The sequence below is a fragment of the Spermophilus citellus genome (assembly GCF_964194105.1).
Source record: "Spermophilus citellus genome assembly, chromosome: 8".
NCBI classification, from domain to species: domain Eukaryota; kingdom Metazoa; phylum Chordata; class Mammalia; order Rodentia; family Sciuridae; genus Spermophilus; species Spermophilus citellus.
The window spans coordinates 38,968,947-38,986,093 of record NC_138189.1 but is presented as its reverse complement, the minus strand read 5'-3'; the positions used below and the strand labels follow the sequence as shown (position 1 = coordinate 38,986,093).

The following is a 17,147-nucleotide window of genomic DNA, read 5'->3' as shown; positions in this document are numbered from 1 at the left end:
GGCAAGTCAGAGAGAATAATGACTTGCTGAGAATCAGAGGGTAAATTTAATGTAATGTTCATTCAGTTTTCCTTGGACTTGGTGGGACAAGTGGAATCTAAAATAAAATCTTCACGACTGTGTGTGTGTGCATGCAAAATACATTTATATTTACTACTTTAAGCAATTTAACATTTTGGGCAGATAGGCTACTCCTTTATAAGGATAAATTATGTTTGAAAAATTCACTAGCATTAGAGAGCCTTAGATAAAGAGGAAAGGTAGATAGATCTAAATTGTAACTTTTTTTAAAATATTTTTTTTTAGTTGTAGTTGGACACAATACCTTTATTTTATCTTATTTGTTTTTATGTGGTGCTGAGGATCCAACCCAGTGCCTTGCATGTGCTAGGTGAGCACTCTACCGCTGAGCCACAACCCCAGCCCTTGAAACTGTAACTTTCAAAGTGATTTTGGGAAGAGTCCACACAAAGACTCTTAAGTAGGGTCAGTGGGAGTTAGGGAGAAATATTGTTAAAATCAGGATTTGAAAGAGGATTGAAAGACAGAACATTTCTCAGAATACAGATGTAGTTGCAATAGTCTTATTATTATTTTTAAGTAAGTAATATATGAGAGGGAATACTTTAGTGAACTTCTAGTTTATAGTCAACATGAACCCTCTGTGACACTAAAAAGTCAAACTGCTTTTATCAAGTCTATGCAAAACTGCAGGCATTGCAAAGAATACCTTTAGGTAAAATGGATCCAATTTGTACATGCAGATATACATTTCAGTTTTTGACTCAAGAAAGAGATTCAGAGATTATTGTAAACTAACTAGCTCTCTCTCTCTGTACTGGGGATTGAAACCAGGGTTGCTTAACTACTGAGCCACATCACCAGCCCTTTTTATATTTTATTTTGATACAGGGTCTCACTAAGTTGCTGAGTGCCTAGCTAAGTTGCTGAGGCTGGCCTTGAACTTGTGATCCTCCTGCCTAAGCCTCACGAATCACTGGAATTACAAGCGTGGACCACCATACCCGGCTACTGTAAACTCTTAACTAAAGACATTGACAAGGTAGATAATTTGGAACATGCTGACTAATTTTAACTATTGTCACAAATAAATCAGAAATGTTATTTCACTTTCATATGCTTCAGCATCTAAGATAGTTTCTGCAAGTTTCATCACTGTACCTTAAAAGACATAATGCACTTAGAGCAAGCAAATCAGTGACAGAGAAGACTGAGTGACATATTCCCATTAGCTGTTCAGTCTAGAAAGATAAATGAGACCTGTGGACAGAGTGGACCTGCTTAAACTATGGAAACTGAGCTAAATAATATGAGGAAAACCGTTCATTTGCACCTTTTTTATTCCCAAATAATAAACATTCCAAATCTTTATTGAGTATATATGATGTGCCAGGCTCCATGCTAAATTCTTTAGGTGGATTATCACATGCAATCCTCAGAGAACCCTGTGAAATGGATAAGATATTTTCAGCATTTATAGATAAAGAAATTAAATTTCAGAGAGGTTCTATAACATTTGGTAAGTAGTAAGTGGTGATAACAGAGTTCAGAATAATGCAGTATGAGTCCAGGGCTCTCTGCTATGTTCTCTTTGGAACTCTGCACAGTGAGCTCTTCTCCTTTCCTCTTGCTGTCTTAAATAGAATTGGACAATGTAGGAGCAAATGCTTCAAATAAAAACCAACAAGTCTCTCTGGGCATTGCTCCCAAGCCTCTGAACCCTATAGATCCTAAGAAGTCTTCATAGCAGCACTGTCTAGTGGAAATATTCTGTGACCCACAGATGGAATTTAAAAATTTCTAGTTGCCATGTGAAGAAAGGAAAAAGCAACAGGTGAAATTAATTTTCAGAATATATGCTGTGTAACCCAACATATAAAAATATAAAAATTATTAATGCGATATTAGAAACAACTGAGGAGCAATACAATATTACAAATGCAGTATAATACAATATGAAATCTTTTGTATTATAGTGGGTAAAGTGAACTGTAGTTCTACCAAACAATAAAGTTGTGACTAATGAAAAGATATTTTATATTACTTCAGTTTTACATTTTAAATTCAAATTTATTAAAATTTTTTAAAATTTAAAAATTTCTTTCCTCACTTGCATTGGTTACATTTCAAATGCTCGGTAGTTATTTGCGATATGTGGCTACCATATTGAACAGTGCAGTTCTAAAACAAAAGGTGCTCTGTCCCCAAAGGCCCAGGGACTTCCAGACATTGCATCCCCATCCCAGTCTCTCATTCCTCTTAGCTCCCATCTTAATTTTCTTTGCCTGTGCCCAAAGCTATGATGTACAATTGTGCAGGTTGTATACTGCAAAATTCTTGGGTGTCATTTACTTTATAGACCTAACAAATTTGCTTATTTAATGCGTGCAACAGTTTTAAAGAAGATGGAAGTAAAATTTTCAAAGGAAGAGGCGGGTTTTTCTAATGCACGCAGAGACATATTTTGAGGAGGTGGGTAGGTGAGTGGTTGTGGCTTCTCTGTTTTTCCTATAGTTTCATCAGTTAGGCTTTTTGCATTGTTCTCTTTTATGTTCAGCACAATCCCGGGGCAATTTGCCTGTGGTTGAAAGAATGAAAGCAGCCTCAGTTACCCTCCTCTCCCTCAAAATAGTGCACAGTGCCATAGGTCTCTTTGGAGCCATCCATATGTGTTTCACTCATATTGTGTTCCCAGGGCCTGGTGCATAATGATGCTCAACACATTAATTTGAATTGTTATCTAGCTTTGACTCATGGGCCTCTTTTGTGTCTGAGTTGCCCTTAATGATACTTGAACTTGGCCAATTCATGCAGATGCTGGCATGGCTCCCTCTTTCACTGAGTCACTGCTTACCCTTCATGGGTTGCCCTGTTCTAATGATACTAACAGTCATTATTATTATTATTACTAGTAATAGCACTACTGTTTATTGATTGCTTTGTGTCAAGTGTTGTGCTTAGTAGTTTATATGCATTATTTCATTTAACTCTTACAAATATCTCTAGGATGTGGCACTATGATTATTCCCATTTTATAAAGAGGAAACTGAGGCACTAAGAAATTAAGTAATTTGCATGATGCCATTCAGCTAATAAGTGTCAAATCCAGTTCAGGTTGACTTCAAAGCTCTTCTATGCTTTAAGTACCAGCCCAGAGCTTCTGCCTTTGGTATCTGGGGCTGTATGGGAAAGTGCCCATCCTGTAGTGGACTTACTATTTGTTTGTCCAGACTTTATTTCTTTGGGGAACTTCTATCTCTGGGTCGTGTGGTTTGGTTGGGATTGACATTGACTTCAGGGCTGGTCATGTGACTTGGCTTTGGGTGATCTGAATACACCTTCCACCTGACTAAGTGATTGATCCAGGGAGAATGTATGATCTAGGCTGGCTCAATGAGGCTCCCGTTCTGCTTACATTTAGGAAAGGAGGCACTCTTTCCTCTGGGATGTCTTTTTCTTTTTTCTTTTGTGCTGTGTGATGTAATCTGGAGTGATGATGGCTCTGCTCTATGGAGGAAGCTGTTTGTACTAGGAGAGAGGAGGCCATCACACAGTGAGAAGTGAGTGGTCATGAGAGCATGGCCAGCATCATTTGGAGCTCAGGGTTTACCTGAAGCATCCCAGGACAGCTTGGTTATGTGAGCCAATATGTTCCATTTGTTTTTGTTTACTTAAATCTAGATATTTGCATTTGAAAAGAATCCTATCTAAGTCACAGACTTTTTAGAAAATGAATATTTCTGTCTTGGCTTCCCCATTGCCATTCTGTGTCTACCTTTAGATGAGAGTAAACCCACTGCTTCTAGGGCCTTTTTATACTTGTGCCAGGAGGCCTTTGATCTCTGCAGACTCTGAACCATGGTCAGCTTGCTGTTTCCCTTTTAGGCCTTTAAGCTCTGCCCAAGTGAAAGGAGTTTCCACACCCAGCCTTCCATCCCTTTCCCACCCCATGGTGTAGCCCACACACATGGATCTGGGTGGGACATGGATTGTACCATGAGAGGAGCATTAGAGAAGTCTGTTCTTCATAGACATCAGAAAAGTTGTTTATCAGCCTCCTCTTTGAATGCTGATCAAAGACTCTGGAATGAACTCTCTGGCCTCTGACACCATCTGGGCTCTCAGCCAGCTTAGGCCAAGCCCTTGCCTCTTATCCCCAGTTTCCTTGACTTCCAGCCTTTCTGATCAGCAATCTTCCTAAGTACTCTCAGCCCCCCTACGATTCTGAACTCCCATCCTTCTGCTGGCTTGCTTCCCAAGTCTTTCCGGTGGCCCTCTGAGAGCATTGTTCCACAGTGAATCAACTCTCCCACACCCCAGCCTCCTCACACACGAAAACACTCCCTTCCCCACAGCTCTCTCTGCTGTAGCCTTCTCCCGATTTCTCTTCACCACTTTCAGGGCCTCACTTTTCAGCCCTCATGCAAAACATCTTTTTCATTTAGCATTCAAGCCATTCTTGTAGATATCCTCCTGGTCTCCTCTGTTTCCATCAACTTCTTGGTCATCCTCCTGGACTGACTCACGTGCTTCCTAGTCTTTTCTCCCAGCTTTGCACTTTCTGTATTCGTATATACAACGAACTTGATATATTTGCAGTAGTTGAGCAGATGCCTTGGGGTAGTTCAGGGAGCACATAGTTGTGGTGGGAGTGGAAAGCAAGGGAGACTTCATCAAAGAGATTACTTGTGCTCAGGACGGGGTTGTATTTCCACCACTACAACAAAATATCTGAGATAAACAGCTTAGAAAGAGGAAAGATTTATTTGGCTCATGGTTTCAGGCCAAAATCACTTGACCCAACTGCTTTGGGCCTATAGCAGCACAGTACATCATGGTTGGCAAGTCAGTATGGTGGAGGAACACTATTTGGAAATGAAGACATAGAGGACGGAATGAAGACAGAGAAAGGGATCAGCTTCCCAATATCCCTTTCAAGGGCACATCCTCGGTGGCCTAATTTCCTTCCATTAGGTCCTACCTCCTAAAAGTTCCACCATCTCCCAGTCGTGCCACAGGCTGGTGACCGAGCCTTCAACACATGGTCTTTGGGGCATATTTAAGATCCACCTCAGAAAAAGGACCTTGAGAAATGAGTGGGATTTCAACAGGAGGATTAAGAGGGAATAGTTTTCTGGGCAGAGAGCACAACTTGAGCAGAGGCCTGGAGTTATGAAGAGCTTGATTCCTGGGAAATAAGTGGTAGGAAAGGAAGAGGGGACCCAGATTGGATTGGATATGAGTCAGGAGGGAGAATGCAAGACAAAGACAGCCTTTATTATAAAAAAGGAGAGAGGTGGGATGATATTGTAAATGACAAGATTAAAACTTGGTTGGAGTGGTTGTAAAGGGGGAGGAGGAGTCATGACAGAAGTTTAAGAAACTTCACAGAGTGGGGCTGTAGAGTGGAGATGGTGGGAGAAGAGGGGGAGGGATTGGCAGCACAGGGTGGTTATGAGGGAGCAGAGAATAAGGCAGGGAAATGAGTCAGGTCCTCCTGCTGCTTATGAGCTAGGAGAGGATGAGGTCCTGCCTAGCAATAGGAGACTTAAGGTTCCAGGATGCTGGGAGACAACAGCTGTATACTAGATATGAATCAAATTACTCGGCCTTTTAATAACCTTGTGAATGAAGAGTAAGATAACACATGGATTGCATGATAGTAAAAATGACTTACATAAGCTTATGGTGTTTCCCAGTGTTTTATAGAATTCTACAACTCAGAGATGTTAATGAAGTTCAAGGGAAATAGAGCAAGTTCTGTGATCAAATAAGGTTGGGAAACACTGCATGCTATTTGATTCACGGAGCTTGTTCACATATTAAAGTCTTTGAGAAATGCTCATAAGGAACCAGTCTGACATAGGTTAACCCAGCTTTCCCCAAATATGTTTGTCCATTCATTCAACAAGCATGAATGGACTAGTAAGTGCATGCTTACTAGTGTTTTGGGTGCTGTGCTGGCCCCTGTTCATGTAGTAGAGAACGAAGGCAGGTGGTATTCCTGTGCTTAAGCCATTTTGGTTTGGAATAAGCATGTCTAATCATTCAACAGGTCCAGTGTTCTGAGAAACATGATTTGGGAGGTCTTAAGGTATTCAGACATTCCTTTTATGCTCCAGAATGGAACGTGTAGTGATTTGTCTCTCTGCCTTCATGTCCCTGTCTTATATTCATACTGCCACCTCTTCACAGAATATTTTCTGCACTTCCTGTCTTGGGCACGGACTGAGAAAATGACAAGAAAACTTTCAGGTCTGGGAAGTTGGTGACTCACCCAGGATTACCCAGATGGTTAGTTGCAGAACCAGAGCCGGAACCCAGCTCTTCTGGTTGTAGGTTCTGTGCTCATTCCATTCTTGATGACAAGGGACCATTTGAAGTGCCTGAAAATCAAAGAAAATTCAAGTAGCCACAATAGGTTGAGTGAGATACTCTGGACATGCCAGTTGAATCAACACCACCAGGGTGGACTGTGTGCCACCACCACCATCACCACCATCATTGTCATCACTAATATTGAGTAATTATTTGATCCAGATATCTAAGTACTTTATGTAAAGACTTTTTAATTTAATTTTTTACCATGCTATGAAGTTGTAATTGTCACCTTGCTTTATAAATGAAGAAGCAAGGGTAGAGAGGTGAGTAATGTGTCCATGTTTACACACACAGCCAGTAAGGATCAGAGCCCTGCTCCCATTCTAGGTTGTTTTCGGAGTCCAAACTCTTGCCTTCATTCTGTATCTGGTGAAGTGATTTTTTTTAATATTTATTTTTTTAGTTATAGGTGGAAACAATATCTTTATTTTATTTTTATGTGGTACTGAGGATGAAACCCAGTGCCTCACGCATGTGCTAGGCACGCACTCTACCTCTGAGCCACAACTCCGAAGTGGTTTCTTGACTTCAAGATTTCTCTCTCAGAATCAGTTTGTTTTTTCTCCTTTCCATTTTAGCACGCCTATTTCCTCGTTTTTTTATAAACCTGATGTCAGAAAGGTTCTTGCTCATTCATTTAATAGATGAATCAAGTAGTATTCATTAAATCTCGAATGAGTACCTACTATGTGAAGGAACTGTTTAGGAGCTGAGGATCCAGCAGTAAATACATAGACTAGGTTCCTGCTGTCATGGAATTGAAAGGAATGTCTCGCAGTGATAAGTGTAATACGAAGAATTAAAATGGGAGACCAGAGTGAGGGTGACTGGCTGCCTCCTGTAGACTGGGAGTCAAGGAAGGCCTTTTTGTGAAAGTGACATTAGGTTGAAACTTGAGTTAAACAAGGAGCTGGTATGAGGGGATAGGGAGAGTAAACAGAGAGAAAGAAGAGCATTCTTGCAGGTAGAGGGACTGTCCTATGCAAAGACCCTAGCATAAATTTTCAGTGTTTAAAGAGTAGGAAGAAGGTGGGTGTGGTTGAATCATGGTGGGCTAGGAGAGAGAGTGGTACTAGAAGTGGTTGGAGAAGTAGGTGGTGTACCAGGGTAAGGTGTTTACGTTTTAGTCTAAGTGTATTGGTAGCCGTTGAAGGGTTTAAGCAGTGCTGATGACATGGACATGATTTATGTATTTTTATGATTTATGTTTTTAAAAGGTTGTGTTGACTGATGAATGGAGAACTTATTTGAAAGAGATAAAAAAGGAAGTAGTGAGGCCATTTAGGATATTTTGCAGTATTTTTGATGAGGGATGATGGTGATTATATTGATTATTGCCGCAGTAATGCTGTGTAACAAACATCCCCATAAACTCGGCAGCATGCAATGATAATGGTTTATTTTTGCTCTTGAGTTGATAAAGTGTTGCTGATCTGGACAATGGTCAGTTGGTCTTGATTGGACTAGCCTATGTATCTGCTGTGATCAGCTGTGGGTTAGCTAATGATCTTCACCATATTGCCTGGATTTTCTATGTTTGGGGGCTGGCTGGCTATCAGTTAGTGTAGATGGCTTACCGTGGCCTCAGCTGAGATGGCAAGTCTTTTCTATATGTACATTACATCCTTCTAGTAGGATAGCTTGGCCCAGACATACTTTCATGGTTATTGCAAAGAAGCAAGATAAGAAGTAGAAACAAGAAAACACATTCCAAAGTTTTAGTTTGTGTTCACTTTCTCTCTGTCCTATTGGTCAAAGCACGTTACACAACAATACTCACAGTCAGTGTGGGAGGGTGTGGTATAAAGGACAAGTGTTCAGAAAGGTGTGAACAGATACAGGGAGATCTGAAAAATCAAGGCCTTTACAGCAATCAATTTATTACACCAGTGGGACAGGACTGTAGGAGAATCTTGAGTGGTTCCAAAAATACTTTGAAGGCACAACCCAAAGAATGTGCTGATGCGTCGGATTTGAGGTATAAGAGAAAAGAATGAATCAATGATACCGCCTAGATTTTTAGATAAGCAGTTAGAGAAATGGAGAGGCCATTTACTAAGATGGCAGAGACTGAGAAAAGAGCAAATTTTAGGGGGAAATCTGGACTTCTATTTTGGCAAGAATATGTTGGAGATACCTGTTAGATATTGACAGAAAGATGTCAGGTTTGCAGTTGAGCAAGAAATCTGAGGTTTGTGGGTTAAACATGTAGATTTCAGAGTTACCAACATGGATAATATTTCAAGCCATTTTTGGAATTCGATGAGGCCACCCAAGAAGAGCCTGTGTTTAGAAGTAAAACAGAGAAGTAGAAGCCAGCAAAGGGAACTGAGAAGTCGTAGCCTCTAAGATCAGAGAAATGCAGGAAATTTTTATGTCACAGAGAACCAAAAGAGAGGCAAGAATTACAAGAACAGAACATGTTGAATACCTCTGGAAGGTCAAATAAGAAAAGAACTGATAAGGAACCACTGAGTTTGGTAACTTGGTGGTTGTTGGTGACTTGAACAAGACCGTCTTAGTAAATTGGTAGAGACAGAAGCCCATCTGGAGGGATTTGAGGAAAGCATGTGATGTGCGAAGCAGAGAGAACAAAGATCATCTGGTTTTCAATAGTTTTTGTTGCAAAGGGGTTAAGAACTAACAGGGTGCTTGGAGGTGCAAGTGGGTGGACTGAATGGTTTATGGCTGAGAGTGTAAGTCATGTGACCCCTAAGGGGGATGGTGGAGCACACTGAGTGGGGTGCACTGGATAAAGGGAAATGCTTGAGATGGTTCAAATACACTTTGGTTTGTATGTTAGTTACCATCTTCTGGGATATCTACTTTCCATATTTTATTTTAAATTGTGGAATGAAAGTATATCCACTATTGGAACCATTTCAGCCATCTGGCAGGGTAAGATTTTAAATGTGAGTTCTGTTGTCACACTGGGCAATTTGCCTGTGTAATAGAGTCATTCAGGTGATATTATTGAGGACAGGCCTCTTTGGAATGGTGATGTCTGTCATGCTCAGCATTTCTTAACGATGGTTATTGAAGCTGGTAAATTCAGTTGTTTAGATTTTGATGTGGTTCACAAATTGGGAAGATCTCAGAGCCAAAAGGGGAATGTGAATATGTGTGTTCCTTCCTTCTTCCAGGATCTTACACCAGTCTGATTTGATTGTTTTGATTAATATAAAGAAGCATTTGCACTCAGCAATGCAGGTATTACCTTATATGCACAGACTAGAAGACTTTAGGATGCTATACAGTAGATCCCAGGCAAGGTGTGCATTCTGGAATTCTCACTGAATGACAGAAGTTTTTACCTTTCATGCTTTTAAGCTAGTGTAACTAAAGTTTTAAAGTATAATGTGGAGCAAATGTGTCAGGTAAATGGTAATTTGAAATGTATTTGGATGAAGGACAAGTGTACACTTGGCACTACTTATGCATTTATTTTTTTTATCACCCCCTTGGGGTACATGCTAACTGTGCAATGGGTGAGGGTGGTTGAGTGAAGAGATGCAGCACCCTGTCTTACAGTGTATTAAAAGCCTTGGAAAATTTTTATTCCATGGCTTGAATCCACTTTGCTATTTCACTAATTAAAAATATTAGTGTCTGCTTGTACTGTGAACTATAAATAATTTGTCGCTTTACTTGAGAGCTTTTTGATTTGGCAGAAATCACACCTGCCAGGATCTTATAATTGCTGCATCAATCTGAGATGTGTTAGCTCAATGTTAGCAGAGAGATCATGAAGTCAAGGAGTGGACTTACATCACAGATGAAGTTGGAATCTCCAAATATGCATGCTTCCAGTGTGAAGACATAGGTCTTTGAGAGTGGTGGTGTTTTTGTTATATTGGTCATTCAGTTGGCTACACTGTGAGGTACCTGGCCTATCAGGAAGGTACACATTAGCCTTTTTAAAATTTCCCAGGTATGCTGTTTAAATACACTGCATTATATTATTATCAACATAAGATTTATATTCCAGTCACATATTGGAGAGTAAACCTTGAATTTGACCCCAAAGAATTTTGATACCAACTAATTTTTATCCCATTATGATCTCAAACTAATTTCTCCTTAGAATTTAGTGACAGAAAGTTTTTCTTTTGATAAATTGATATGAAAAATCATTCTTCTGTGATATGTTTATCCTTTTTCTCCTGGACTTTGGGAGGCTCCAGATGTCACTATTGCAGTCAGTGTCTCAGAGATCTGGTTATCTGTGTATAGTAGAAGTATAGCGTATAAGAATTTGAATTAAGGGACTTGAATTCTGTGTGCCAGCAAAGAAAAGAGAAACAACACCAAGAGTGTGCGTGCTTCTATTCACCATTCTTCTGGGTGAGTAATGTCCCGAGGGTGTGTGCATTTCCTGAACCTGCTGCTCCCTCACTCAGTCTTGGTTTATACAGCTTTCCTGGAGCCTCTCAGTGCTCCATGTGACTGTTGTGGTTCAGGACTAATACCTTTTCACAACAGCTGGTGCTAAGCCCAAGCCAATGACTTTCATGCTAAACTAAAAACAACAACAACAACAACAACAACAACAACAACAAACACCCAAATCTGTTTGTAAAAAGCCTTACGGTTCCCTCTTGGTGTATCTACACCTCTTGACTGGTAGCCTCCTCGCTGGACTCTGGCCTTGGTAGTGTGACTTGCTTTGGCCAGTAAAACATTCAGAGGTGTGAACTGTGTTGTGTATTGGGGTTTGATTGCTCTCACTGCTCTTGAAACTGAGGACTATGTGATCAAGCCCAAGTTTTCCTGTGGAAGGGGCCACATGTGCTCTGTCTGGCTGAAGGCCTGCCAGAGCTAGACCAGGTTGGACATCCAGGCCAGGTCTGCCCAACCAACCTGTGGAATCCTGAGAACTAATATTTTGTTGTTTTATGCTACTACTATGGAACAGGTTTTTCTTTTTGTTCTTATAAAAAACTAACTGATAGATTTCCCAGTGGCTTCTGAACATTTCTGCCAATGCTGTGTTGGACTTATTCAGAGTTGGAGTATCTTTCTCCTTTGTGACCTGTGTCTCCTGAGGAATAGCCAAGGCTAATTTTGACAATATTCTGTTTCTGCCGTATGTGCTGATGTGAGACTCAACCTCCATTTATGATATAAACTTGGATTCCACTTTGATGCTTGGGATCAAATGCAGGACCAGGGACATGCTAAGCAAGTGCTCTATGACTGTGCTATGTCCCCAGCAAGCATATTATTTATATATTGTACATGAATTTTTTTCTTAAATTTCTTTTATTGAGAATAAATTTAATTAACATAAAATTTACCATTTAAATAATTTAAAAGAGCACAGTCCAGTGGTTTTTAGTATTATTTGTGATATTATATGGCCATCACCACTATCCAATTCCTGATGATTTCTATGACCTCCTCAAAAGAAAACCCCATCTTCCTTTCTCTCTCCTCTTCCCAATGAAACAGCAATCTACTTTCTACTCCTGTGGATTCACCTGTTCTGGATCTTTCATATGAATGGAGTCAGTACAACTGTGTTTGGCTTCTTTAGTTTAATATGTTTTTTTAGATTCATTCATGTTGTTACATCTTTTGTATTTGATTCTTATTTTTGGTGGAATGATATTGCATGGTATAGATAGACCTTAGTTTGCTTATTCATTCATCATTTGATAGACATTTGGGTTGTTACCGCTCTTGGGCTGTTATGGGTAGTACTGCTGGGAGCATTCATGTGCAGGTTTTTGTTTTGAGTAATATGTTTTCAATTCTCTTAGGTTTATACCTAGGAGTGGAAATGCCAAGTCATAGGGTAACTCCGTGTTTAACTTTTGAGGAACTGCCAAACTGTTTTTTTGCAATGGTTGCACCATTTTAATTCCCACAGGCAATGTATGAGGGTCTGTTTTCTCCACATTCTTGCAGATACTGGTTATGTTTCAGTTTTTTTGATTTTTAACCATCCTAGTGTGTGTGAAGTGGTATTTTGTGGTTTTGATTTGCATTTTCCTAATGACTAATGATGGTTGACCATCTTTTCATATGTTCATTGGCCATTAGTGTGTGTGTGTGTGTATGTCTCTCTCTCTCTCTCTCTCTCTCTCTCTCTCTATATATATATATATATATATATATATATATATATATATATTTTTTTTTTTTTTTTGAGAAATGTCTGTTCAAGTCCTTTGCCTATTTTAATTTTTTGTTTTTTCTTTTCTTGAGATGGGGTCTTGCTATATTACCAGGCTGGCTTTGAACTCTTGGGTCCAATGCTCCTCCAGCCTCAGCTTCCCAAGTAGCTAAGATTTCAAGCACATGCCACTATACCTGACTCATTTTGCCTATTTTACAATTAGGTTATTTGTCTTTTTATTGTTCACTTGTAAGTGTTCTTTTTATATTACAAATATGTTCTCCTATTCTTTGGATTGTCTTAGCTTTTTTTTTTCATGATGTCCTTTGATATGCAAAAACTTTTAAGTTGATGAAGTTCATCTATTTTTTTTGTTGCTTATGTTCTGTGTCATATTTAAGAGACTCTTGGTTAATCTAAGGGCACAAAAATTCACGCCTACATTTTCTTCTAAAAATTTTATAATTTTAGTTCTTCAAGTCTGTGTGTTAGGTAGGGGCTCAAATCCAGCTGTCCTTGTGTCATGTGTTGAAAAGATTATTCTTTTCCCCTTTCATGGTCTTAGCATTTGTCAAAAATCAGTTGATGATAGACGTATGGGTTTATTTCTAGACTATCAATTCTGTATTGTTGATATTTTAACATCATTATTATTTTGGTTATATTGTTTTTGGTTTTATTTATTAATTTATAGAAGGCACCTGTCAAAGTGCCATCTACTCCCTCACATTTCAGTTTTTTAGTGATTTATAATAATACTATGAAAATTAAAACAGTGATAGTGACAGCAAACATATGGACGTATGTTACTATTGTTAACTATTCCAAATGTTTTACATGCATTAACTTATTTAATGAAATGAAACATTGGATGGAGTATAGCTTTAAAAGTTAAAGAACTGTGTGATTGTGTTTGTGTGTGTGTGTGTGTGTGTGTGTGTGTGTGTGAAGTCTTACTTTTTGAGTGACACTGAGAAAAAAATCCCATTTAAAAGAATATATTTATTTTTTAGCTGTAGTTGGACACAATACCTTTATTTTATTTATATGTGGTGCTGAGGATTGAACCCAGGGCCTTGCACGTGCTAGGGGAGCACTTTACCACTGATCCACAACCCCAGCCCACCAAAATCCCATAATTTTAATGTAAAGTTCTCAAAAGTAATTATGGCAAATGTTTTATTTTTTTAAAATTAAGGTATATCAGTAATAATATTAATGAACAAAGAGAGGTGTCTGTCAACTCAGCTTTTTGGGGCTTTAATATTATTATCTCTCAACTGAGAAGTTTGGATCCAGTGATTTCCAATCTCAGAGTGCCCAGGCCTCATACCCTGTAATGCAGCATCTGGATACAGCAGCTTTCTGTCTGTTCCTGTCATGGTGCCTGATGTCAAGTGGACTTTAAATAAAATGCTTCATTGGAAAGTGAGTGAACAAATAAGAAAAGGCTGGAAAGGAATAAGTTTTGTTTTGTTTTGTTTTTAAATAGTGGAAATAGTATTCTCTTCTTTGGGAATGTGTGTGTATGTGTGTGTGTGTGTGTGTTGGGTTGGGACAAGGGAGAGGAAGGAGTATTGACATGGGATATATTTAAATCAATATAAGCTTTTCTACTGCTTTTGTTTCTTCATGCTCACCTTGCATTTTACAATGCTGAGCTCTTGGCCTTGGGAACATCCTTGCCCCTCCCTCTTTCATGGTTCATGGCTTACCTTGCTTTGTAGCCCAGCCCAGGTCTCACCGGTGCTGATATTCTATCTGCTTTTCATCTCCAGGTAGGATTGAAACTTATAGCCATCTCTGGTCTAGCTTTAATAACATGCCAATGAAAGTGTTAGTTTCTGTTATGTCTGTCTCTTCCATTAGGATATGGCTCTCTTAATGGCTGTGTTTTAAGTTTCAGAGCCTGAGAACATATCTGGCACTTAGCAATGCTCAGTTAATAGTTGTTGAGTGTGTAAATGTGAACCAATTCATAATAAAGATATGGCAACAGTTGACCGACCATCAGTTGCTTTCCCAAGTGTTTGCTTATGTGTAAGAAACTAAAGGTACATTTTCTTATTTTTTTTCCTATAATAATCTTGTAAGGTTGATGCCACCATTCTCATTTTACAGATAAAAAAAAAATAGTCCCAGGCAGTTTGATAACTTGTATGAGCTTATGTAACTAATAAACGACAAAGCTGAGATTCAGAGCCAGTTAATCAGCTCAGCAGTTCCAATTCCTTCCACTAAATCATGCTACTTAACCAGAAGTCCAATGTCAATAATTGGTGGGATAAGGTGACAGAGGATGACATAAGAAAATAAATCTTTAAGATAATGTTTAAAGAACCATTGTATATGTCTCCTATGGCTCTGTCAGGAGGCAAATTAAAATTTTGGTCTTTTAGAAACTAAGTGGTATGTGCCTGTCGTGCCAGCTACTTGGGAAGCTGAGTCGAGAGGATCACTTGAGTCCCAGAGTTCTAGGCCAACCTGGGCAAGGTAGCAGGATCCTAACTCAAAGAAAGAATTGGTCTTTTAATATGCTGAAAGGTGCATGCTTATGTTCTAGGTAGTTGACTTTTATGTGTTTTAAGATGATAGTTATATGGGGAGCCAGCGGGCTTCTAGCATATTAAGCTACACTGAATAATTGAATAATTGAATTATAGGGCTAATGACAGCCTTAGAGACCATTGGCTTCAACCTTGAATCTTACAAATGATGTCACAGGGACCTTAGAGTCTGTGAGTTTTGTCCTCAGTTTTCTTGTTAAGGACAGGAGTCTACACCATGAGAAAATGTATACACACACATACATACATATACATATATATGTGTGTGTGTGTGTGTATATATGTTTAACAGGAAATTCAGAATAGTGGTGGACAGACTGTCACATTGAAGTGATGTGAGCGAGAGAGTGTGGTTGGAATACCACCATCTCATTTTCATCAGGGACACATACCTAGGCTCCTCAGGTAGATGGGGAAACTGAGCCTCCAGTCCCCACAGGGAAAAAGAACACAGATGCAGGACAGAATCCATCTTCAGGAGCATCTTAGAAGAAAAAGATCCTGTTGGTTGTTGGTTAATTTACGATGCCAAAGAAGCTGATTTAAAATGCAGATGGATATTTTTTAAATAGGAGGTTTCCTTCAAGTCTGTTCAGCGACAGTAAAAGAAACAGAGAAACTAAAAGTGGTGGTGGATCTGAAGTAGATGCTTCCTTTACCTGAGGTTTGGCTTCTGAAGAAAGTAGAACAAGACTTAAATAAAGTGAAATCTATTGAGTCATCTGAATACTTACCGAATACCTAATGGATTTTTAGGTACTGTTCTGGGCACCAGGTTATGCCAAATAAATTTTATTTTGCTTGATTTGTGATTTGTGTAAGACCAAGGACTCAGGAAAAAAAAAAGAGAAAGAAATATGCTCTAGAGAAATTTGTGTGGGACCAGAGATTTATGTATATGTGATTTCTCAACTAATGTAATTTTCAGACTATATTGGCAAAATGTAATATTGAGATTTAGTTCAGATAATATTCCAAAGGGAGGAGTTTCTAGCTTGAGGAGTTTTATATATCAGGGAAAGTTTATGAGTAACACAAATTTATTTTCTTTGGAGACGATTGTACGAGTAAATGGGGGTAATGGGAAATGGAAAGTTGTATAAAATACAATATTTCTGTTCAAACCTTTAAACAATTCTGGAAGTTTTGTGCAACTGTTGCTCAGTCCCCTAGTGCCTCAAAGGACCTGGGTCCCAACATTGTTCTTTTCTAAAAGGTTTTAACTATGTGTACAGAATAATTTTTGTCCTCAGGGGAGTGTAATTTTGATCCTAGGATTGAATCAGATAGAAAAATTATTCTAATTACATTTTATTTTCACTTAAGCCATGTGCTTGGAATGCATCTAGTCCAAAAAGTGAATAATATGTATAATTAAAAGTCATTTTTTCTGTACCTAACACTATTGCTTTTCTTTTTAATTTCATCCCTACATTAATAAAATACTCAAAATTAAAACTCAGGTGAAGTTTAAATACTCAAAATTCACTGTGAAACTTTGGAAAATGAAATAGTAAACACATGCCTTTTTAAACCTTTATTTCCTGTTGATGATTCGGATTAAAATTAAACAAGTTTGAAGAAAGAATCTCTGTCTGCATTATACGAGGACATGGGTGTTAAAATCAGAACATTAGCATCTACGTTGATTCACGTGTTGGCATATCTCTAGCCATCTGTTAAAATTCTGTTCTTGTGTTTTTTCCTCATCGACGTCATGGGCAATACTCTGAAAAGGAGCCATTGTTTCCTCTTTAGTGATCATAGACTGGTGATTATTAGGTCTGAAGTGATTCCAAGATAATTCATGAATGTCAGTTTGATCGCCCTTTCCAGAGTGTGGGGTTGCTGTTTTTAAGTCAGTCTTTCCCGTGCTTCTCCAGAGCAAAGATCATGTCTTGTTTAGTTTTGTAATCACCCAAATGCCTCATGCCTGGCTCCTCATGTATCATGGGAATGCATATGTATGTCAGAATGAATGAATGAATGTCAGAATGAATGCCGGAAACTATTCCTGTGGACAAATTGGCTCATGAACTGAAAGTTGTGAAAAGATG

General features: G+C 38.8%; 1 protein-coding gene across 3 annotated transcripts in view; it reads left to right on the top strand.

The window, feature by feature from the left end:
* TEC (tec protein tyrosine kinase) overlaps positions 1-17,147 on the top strand; it is a 105,386-nt gene that overhangs the window by 9,850 nt on the left and 78,389 nt on the right. The window contains exon 2 of one of the 3 annotated variants that reach the window (XM_081303752.1): positions 913-1,063. The exons of the other annotated variants lie outside the window; for them this stretch is intronic. The gene's annotated coding sequence lies outside the window, so the exon portion shown is untranslated. The remainder of the gene's footprint in view (positions 1-912; positions 1,064-17,147) is intronic. 3 annotated transcript variants of the gene reach the window in all.